An 8,891-nucleotide genomic window follows, 5' to 3' on the forward strand; every position below is an offset into this window, starting at 1 on the left:
CCACAGTTCACATATTGCTGAAGCCTGGCTTGGAGAATTTTGAGCATTACTTTACTAGCGTGTGAGATGAGTACAATTGTGCGGTAGTTTGAGCATTCTTTGGCATTGCCTTTCTTTGGGATTGAAATGAAAACTGACCTTTTCCAGTCCTATGGCCACTGCTGAGTTTTCCAAATTTGCTGGCATATTGAGTGCAGCACTTTCACAGCATCATCTTTCAGGATTTGAAATAGCTCAACTGGAATTCTGTCACCTCCATTCGCTTTGTTTGTAGTGATGCTTTCTAAGGCCCACTTGACTTCACATTCCAGGATGTCTGGCTCTAGGTCAGTGATCACACCATCGTGATTATCTGGGTCGTGAAGATCTTTTTTGTACAGTTCTTCTGTGTATTCTTGCCATCTCTTCTTAATATCTTCTGCTTCTGTTAGGTCCATACCATTTCTGTCCTTTATCGAGCCCATCTTTGCATGAAATGTTCCCTTGGTATCTCTGATTTTTTTGAAGCGATCCCTAGTCTTTCCCATTCTGTTGTTTTCCTCTATTTCTTTGCATTAATCCCTGAAGAAGGCTTTCTTATCTCTTCTTGCTATTCTTTGGAACTCTGCATTCAGATGCTTATATCTTTCCTTTTCTCCTTTGCTTTTGGCTTCTCTTCTTTTCACAGCTATTTGTAAGGCCTCCCCAGACAGCCATTTTGCTTTTTTGCATTTCTTTTCCATGGGAATGGTCTTGACCCCCGTCATGAACCTCCATCCATAGTTCATGAGGTACTCTATCTATCAGATCTAGGCCCTTAAATCTATTTCTCACTTCCACTGTATAATCATAAGGGATTTGATTTAGGTCATACCTGAATGGTCTAGTGGTTTTCCCTACTTTCTTCAATTTAAGTCTGAATTTGGCAATAAGGAGTTCATGGTCTGAGCCACAGTCAGCTCCCGGTCTTGTTTTTGCTGACTGTATAGAGCGTCTCCATCTTTGGCTGCAAAGAATATAATCAATCCGATTTTGGTGTTGACCATCTTACATAAATATAGTACAGTATCAAAACTAAGAAACTGATATTGGTACAATTGGCACATCTAGTTCTATGCCATTTTATTATATGTGCAGATTCATGTAATCACCACAGCAATCAAGATACATAGCCACTGCATCAGCATAAGTGTCTCCTCATGGTACCTCTTTATCTGTCAAATCCCACCCTTACTATCCTCAGTCCCTGGAAACCACACATATGTTTTCTATCTCTGTATTGTTATGATTTTAAAAATTCATGTCAATGGAATTATATAGTAGTTTGCAGCCTTTTGATATTGGCTTTTTTGCTCAACATAATATCTTGAGATACATACAAGTTGTTGTATATACCAATAATTCACTTGTTTTTATTCCTGAGTAGTATTCCATGGCAATAAAAATACCACCATTTGTTAAACCATTCACCCGCTGAGGGACATTTTGGTTGTTTCCAGTTTCTGGCTATTACAAATAAGGCTGGTATAAATAACTATCTACAAGTTTTTGTGTGGGTAAAAGTTTTTGCCTTCTGGATAAATATCTGAGTGCATCTGGTGGGTTGTAAGGCAAGAGCATGCTTTATATGTGTATGCATGTACGTGTCTATGAAACCTATTTTCCAGAGTGAAAATATCTTCCAGAATTACTGTCTCATTTTTACATCCTCACAAACAACATGTGAGAAATACAATTTTCCTGAAACCTTGCAAGTATTTGATATTATGGCTATTTTATTTTTATTTTTAGCCATTCTGATAGATGTATAGTACCAGCTCTTCATATTTTTAACTTAGCCTTTCCCTGAGGGTAATGTTATTCAATATCTTTTTATATAAGCTTATTTCCCATCTATACTTCTTTGGTAAAACATTTCTTCATGTCCTTTGATAATTTTGTAATTGGATTGTTTACTTTTGTTTTTCTGTTGAGTTTTGAATGCTCTTTAAATATTTTTAAATATGAGTCTTTCAGCAGATATAGGATTGGAAAATATTTTGCCCAGTATCTAGCTTTTTTTTTAATCCTTTCAATAAGATCTTTTATAGAGCAAAAGATTTAATTCTAATAAGTTCCAGTTTAACAATATTCATTTTTTATACAGATTGTGGATTTAATATCATTCATTTTCTGTCTTTTATTTAGTAAATTGATAACAAGGTCTTTATTGTTTGATACAGGATCAATCTCCATAAATTTTTCTAAGCAATGTTTATCACTACTTGTAAAATTACTGTTGTCTCTCAGTATTGGTAAACTGGCTTTAGGACTTGCTGTGGATACCCAAATCTGGGGATGTTTAAGTCCCATAGCTAATTATTCATATCTGTGGATTATGTATCTGCAGATTTAACCAACTGTAGATCACAAGTGTTGTACCCGATCTGTAGTTGGCTGAATCTGAGAATGCAGAATTAAAAATAGGCAAAGCTAACTGTTTACTAATTGTTTCAAGTTTCAGTTTTCATACTGCTAATAATAACCACAAACAGAAGAGCTCATGTTTTATCATCAGCCACATGGTAGGCCAATGATTTGTAATAAGCCTTGCAGGATAAGCAACAAGGTCCTCCTAGATAGCACAGTGAACTGTATTCAATAACCTGGGGTGAACCATAATGGAAAGGATACAAAAAAGAATGCATGTTTGTGTATAACTGAGTCACTTCGCTGTATACCAGAAACTAATACAATACTGCAAATTAACTATACTTCAATGAAAAATCAATTAAAATAATAGAATAATCTATATAATATTGCATTTGATATTGGCAGCCATTCTTTGGATTATGTACTATTATTTATTCCCAATATCAACACTGAGAGCTCAGAAGGTTTAAATAAACTAAATACATGTTTTAATCACAATGCTAAGATCATATCTAGTTTTGAGCTGATTTGTGCATACATTGTCTATGACAAAGTATAGCTCTATCTACTGCCCTGTTTCTCTATTTATTTTATTTACAACCTAAACACCTGAAAAATCCTTCGATTTGACAACAACACAGAGCTTCAGAGATTTTTGTCCTGCGAATTTATCTAAATCCACTGGTGTATTTATTCAAAACAAATGTTTTTTTTTTTCTTTTTAAATAAATAATTGGATACAGAGTCAGTTATGACTGGATTGCAATTCAATTCCCTTTGAAAAAATAAATATAATTGTCTGGCACACAGTTGAGTAGAAAGATAACTAAAAACATTCGGTTCCCTTTCTACAATATTGTGAAGGCTAGATTACTTTTTTTTTAGAAACAGTTTCTTAGTTTTTCTTTTTTTTAATAGAGAGATAATCTATCAATAAGGGTAATCATAATAATTAGTGGAATAATTAATTTCTTGTTTTTTCAATAAATTTTAAACATACTCAATTCTATTTAATTGTTTATGAGTTTTAACACAGAAAGGATATTTTAAATAGCTATAAAAAAGTAAAAAGAAATAAATTAAGTAAAACAAATTAACTTTCTTATTACCTAATTTTCCTAAAACTGGATGGAAATAATAAAATGATTAAATATTATTTTTAATGTCTACATAAGTATACTTCAAATGCTAATGCACACTAATTAACCAATTGTATGTTGATTGGACATCAGAAATTTTTTTAGTTTTTTTTTTTTTCCTACTCTACTGAAATTCCCACTATCTAGTCACCTAGTACCAAATTCACAGTCCTGAGTGGACGGGGGAGCCTGGTGGACCGCCGTCTATGGGCAGTCGGACACGACTGAAGCAGCTTAGCAGTAGCTGAATACAAATTCTCAATCTTCAGCATGAATCCATGTCTGATTTGTGACTGTATTTGACAAGGTAAAAGGAAACCTTTATATATTATTTATTGGTTTTCCTTAAAGCCTTGAAAATTACTAAAGCTCTAAGTACCTATCAATATTTTACTTGGGTCTTCTCCTGGGAAATGTGCAACTGATGAAGATCAATGCAAAAGACACTTTTCAGTTTTCCAAATTTTATCTTTCAGTATGCTTTTTGATGTGATATTTCACTAACAATTCTTCCCAATATGCCTTCTAATGATTGCTCATTCCTCATGTAGTCTGTACTTGCCCATCTTTGTTAGATAATTTACCAATTTATAATCACTTGATTAGAAAAATCACAGAACAGTATTTGTGATATTGCTGTCTCCTAATGAGTTTCCCCTTCTTAAGTGTCAGCTTGACTTCATGATTCTTAAAAAAAAAAAAAAACAAAAAAAACAGAACATGAAAGAAACAATAGGCCATCATTTCTAATGTGTGTGTACTTAGTGGCTCAGTCATGTCCAATTTTTTGCAACACTATGGACTGTACCTTGCCAGGCTCCTCTGTCCATGGGATTTCCCATATAAGAATACTGGAGTGGGTTGCCATTTCCTCCTCCAGGGGATCGTCCCAACCCAGGGATCAAATCCAAGTTTCTTGCATTGGCAGGCAAATTCTTTACCACTGAGCCATCTGGGAATTCCATCATTTATAATACTAGATTATAAAAGAGATTGTGGCATTTGGATGCTTTCTCACTTTCTCTCAAATCACAAGCTTCTGGAAGAAATCAGCTGTATATTCTGAGGCAGCCCAACAGAGATACAAGAATAAACTTAGAGTAGGGACATTTTGGGAGAAGGCAATGGACCCCACTCCAGTGTTCTTGCCTGAAGAATCCCAGGGACGGTGGAGCCTGATGGGCTGCGGTCTGTGCGATCACACAGAGTCATATACGACTGAAGCGACTTAGCAGCAGCAGCAGCAGGGACATTTTGAGACTTGCCAACCAACAGACTAGTGAGTGAGCTCTGAAGCAGAACCTATCTCAGTTAAGTCTTGAATTGACTTCAGTATTAGCTAATATCTTGATTAACATCTCTTGAGAGACCATAAGTAAGAACCATCCAGCTAGAACCAAAGTGGCTGCCGTGAGCGCAGACGGCGGCGAGTCATTCGGTCGCGTCTGACTCTGTTGCCACCCCATAGACTGTTAGCGCTCCAGCCTCCTCTGTCCATGGGATTTCCCAGGTACCTTGCTTTTCTGTCAAGAATTGACAGTGTCGGAGTGAAAGGATGCTACCTGTGCACACACTGTAGAACTTTTGAAGACGGTAGAATAGCGTTCAATTCTGCAGGGAGCACCTGTGGATCAAGCTACGGTGGAAGATGTTTCATAAAGGAAAAAAGCACCACAGCAGTAGCAGTTCCCAGAGCAGTGAAATCAGTACCAAGAACAAGTTGGTAGACTCCAACCTTGGGGGGCTGTCACGGTCTGGCACCGTGGCAAGCCTCAACACCTATTCCAGCAAGAACACAGGACAAAGCAACAATTCAGACACCTGTGCAGAATTTCGAATAGAGTATGTTGGTACCATTGAGAAACTGAAACTTTCGGAGGGGAAAAGTTCGAAGGACCACTGGACCTGATAAATTATATAGTTATTGCCCAGCAAGATGGAAAGTTGTCCTTTGTTCCTCTGGAGGAAGAATTTATTATGGGAGTTTCCAAGTATGGTATAAAGGCATCCACATCAGATCAATACGGTGTTCCGCATCGGCTCGCTCTGTATTTAATCATCTGGATGGTGTGTTTCCACGATGGTCTCGAGGCAGGAAAAGAGCTTTCTGGCTCTGAAGACCACATATGCAAGCAACCAAGAATACAGTCTGTGGGTTTACCAGTGCAACAGCCTGGAACAAGCACAAGTAATCTGCAAAGTTTTACCAACTGCTTTCGACTCTGTATTGACATCTGAGAAAACTTGAATTCTGAAATTAAGGGGGAAGTAAGCTTCATGTGCAAGTTCAGCCATTTTCTCAATAGTTCTGTATCCAATCTGCAGTGATGAACTTTTAGGAAATATGAACGATCCTTTGCTTTTGATTTTCTGAAGAAAATGCAATGTATAAAATGTCAGTCATTTGTTTTTTTTTAATTAAAATGTGTCTTATTAAACAGTGGAAACAAACAAACAAAAAGAACCATCCAGCTAAACTATTCTCAGATACCTGACCCACTGTAACTGTGAGATAAGAAATGTGCTATGTTCATTTTCAAAGTTTGAGCTTTTTAATATGGTAATAAATATAATGCAGTGTGGGTTTGAACTGTGGTGTTGGAGAAGACTCTTGAGAGTCCCTTGGACTGCAAGGAGATAAGACCAGTCAATCCTAAAGGAAATCAGTCTTGAATATTCATTGATAGGACTGATGCTGAAGCTGAAGCTCCAATACTTTGGCCATCTGATGTGAAGAACTGACTCACTGGAAAAGACCTTGATGCTGGGAAAGATTGAAGGCAGGAGGACAAGGGGGTGACAGAGGATGAGATGGTTGGATGGCATCACGATTCAATGGACATGAATTTGAGCAAGCTCAGGGAGTTAGTGATGAACAGGGAAGTCTGGTGTGCTGCAGTCCATGGGATCCCAAAGAGTTGGACATGACTGAGTGACCATACTGACCTGAATAAATATAATACTCAAAAATACATATTAAATAAATAAAGGAATAAATGTATAAATGAATGAATGCCAGGACTTTGAGTTCTATATCTATATCTGATTCTGACATCTATTACATGAGAAAAAGAATTCATTAAAGAGAACTGCAAATAATTAGGGTGTCTAACATTTATGATTGAACTGTCTACAAATGTAGAAATATTTGGGCTTCCGGGGTGGTGCTAGTGATAAAGAACCTGCCTGTCAGTGCAGGAGATGGAAGAGATGCAGTTTCAATCCCTGGGTTGGGAAGATGCCCTGGAGAAGGGTATGGCAACCCACTTCAGTATTCATGCCTAGAGAATATCATGGATAGAGGAGCCTAGTAGGCTATGATCCATAGGGCTGCAAAGAGTTGGACATGACTGAAGCAATTTAGCAAGTATGGGTAGCATATGTGCTAAGTTGTAGTAATTACCCAGAAAATTGGATAGGTTTTAAAACAAGAAAAGGTTTTAAGCAGAAATTATTTTAAATAGGTTTTTCAAGGAAGGGTTTCAAACTCAGACACCCTCTCATCTATCCAGGATGGCTTAAGCCTGATGCCTTAGGGCTGAATTAGATGAGGTGCCTCTCACTCTTTGATATTATGATAATTAGTACTTACTGAGCCCCCATGGGGTATATGTCCCTTTCTGGGTGATATTTGAAAGCTAGTTTAGTCATGATCTTTTTTATTTGATAAAGAGAATGCTCCATACATATTAATTACAAAAATCTTTCCAACTCATTAAATTTGTGACCTCTTTGGTTTTTTGAAATTATAGCACAAATTGTCTGCACAATTCATTTGACAATAACACATGTACTGGCTTGTGACATTTCTTGAATTGTTATTTTATTGATGTTTAGTTCTTCATGTAAGGAAACCTTTCTGGCTCATTATTTCATAACGTGCATCTCTACATTTTTAACCATACCAAGACACACAGTCAAGCTTATAGGTAGTTAATTCTAAATATTTGATACAATGATCATATAGAAAATACAACCTTGTTATCACATTTTAGCTGTGATGTATACCTGTGCAATATAATTTTGAAGCCCAGGTCTCCCATTTGTATGTACTCTGCCTTTTTCTTTCTCTTGTACCCATCTAGAGATGTCTCGGAGAAGGCAATGGCACCCCACTCCAGTACTCTTGCCTGGAAAATCCCATGGACGGAAGGGCCTGGTGGGCTGCAGTCCATGGGGTCGAGAAGAGTCGGACACGACTGAGCGACTTCACTTTCACTTCTCAGTTTCAAGCATTGGAGAAGGAAATGGCAACCCACTCCAGTGTTCTTGCCTGGAGAATCCCAGGGACGGGGGAGCCTGGTGGGCTGCCATCTATGGGGTCGCACAGAGTCGGACACAACTGAAGCGACTTAGCAGCAGCAGCAGCAGCAGCAGAGATATCTAGGGCACTTTTTACTCCTGAAGGATTTTGAATCATGGTTTATTGTCACAATTCTCCATAATTTTAATAAACAAGTTGTTGAGGAAATACAACAAAAGTGTTTGTTGCTTAGTCGTGTCCGACTCTTTGTGAACCCATGGACTGGAACCAGCCAGGCTCTTCCAGAACACTGGGGTGAATTGCTATTTCCTTCTCCAGGGGATCTTCCTGACTTAGGGATCGAATATGGGTCTCCTGCATTACAGGCAGACTCTTTACCGTCTGAGCCACCAGGAACTATGGGGTACAAGAGTAGTAGAAATAAAAAGTTTTACTACTGAATAAGTATTAAACCAGAATGTGATGTATATTACTGGCAATCTGCTAAGAGATTGCAAGGACAGAAAGACATCTCATTCTTTAAATAGCCAAACAGGTAAAGCCCATTATTTACTTGTTTTCAAGATAGCCAATAACTTGTCCTCCAATAAGGAAACTGAGCAGCACTATTTTCAAATACAATTTATCCCAAATTCATTTGGTAATTACTATTGGTGTTAACTGACTTTATCAAGAGGAAAAACAAAGTTATTGTATCTTTATGACAGGATATACTTTTACAACATGGAGCAAGACATCCATTAAAGTTAGGCTTCTACCCTCCCACAGATGTTTAGGTCCTTGATAAAGGCATCCCTGAGTCATATAACTGGGAAGAGGCTTGTCCAGTTTCTTAAAAGATTTATATACAGTCCAAAGAGACAGAGAAAGAACTTAAAAGTTTTACAAAGTAACTAGTATAGGGAGATGGAAGACTTGTCTTCTCTTATTTTCAACAGGGAGACTTAAGCTTCTTATGTTTAATCATTATTTATACTTACCATGCAGATAATCTTTTCAACACCTAGGATTCTCTCAATATGTCCAACTACCCCATCTATCTACTCCTGAAGCTATTGCTTAAATCTCATACATAACAAACTATAAGAAAGTGAAAG

At 37.3% G+C, this 8,891-nt stretch overlaps 1 pseudogene; it reads left to right on the forward strand.

The window, feature by feature from the left end:
* The first annotated feature begins 5,173 nt into the window (after nt 1–5,173).
* On the forward strand, nt 5,174–5,778 carry LOC133245314 (integrin beta-1-binding protein 1-like; annotated as a pseudogene).
* Nucleotides 5,779–8,891: the final 3,113 nt, after the last annotated feature.

Source organism: Bos javanicus, chromosome 3, assembly GCF_032452875.1.
Source record: "Bos javanicus breed banteng chromosome 3, ARS-OSU_banteng_1.0, whole genome shotgun sequence".
NCBI lineage: Eukaryota > Metazoa > Chordata > Mammalia > Artiodactyla > Bovidae > Bos > Bos javanicus.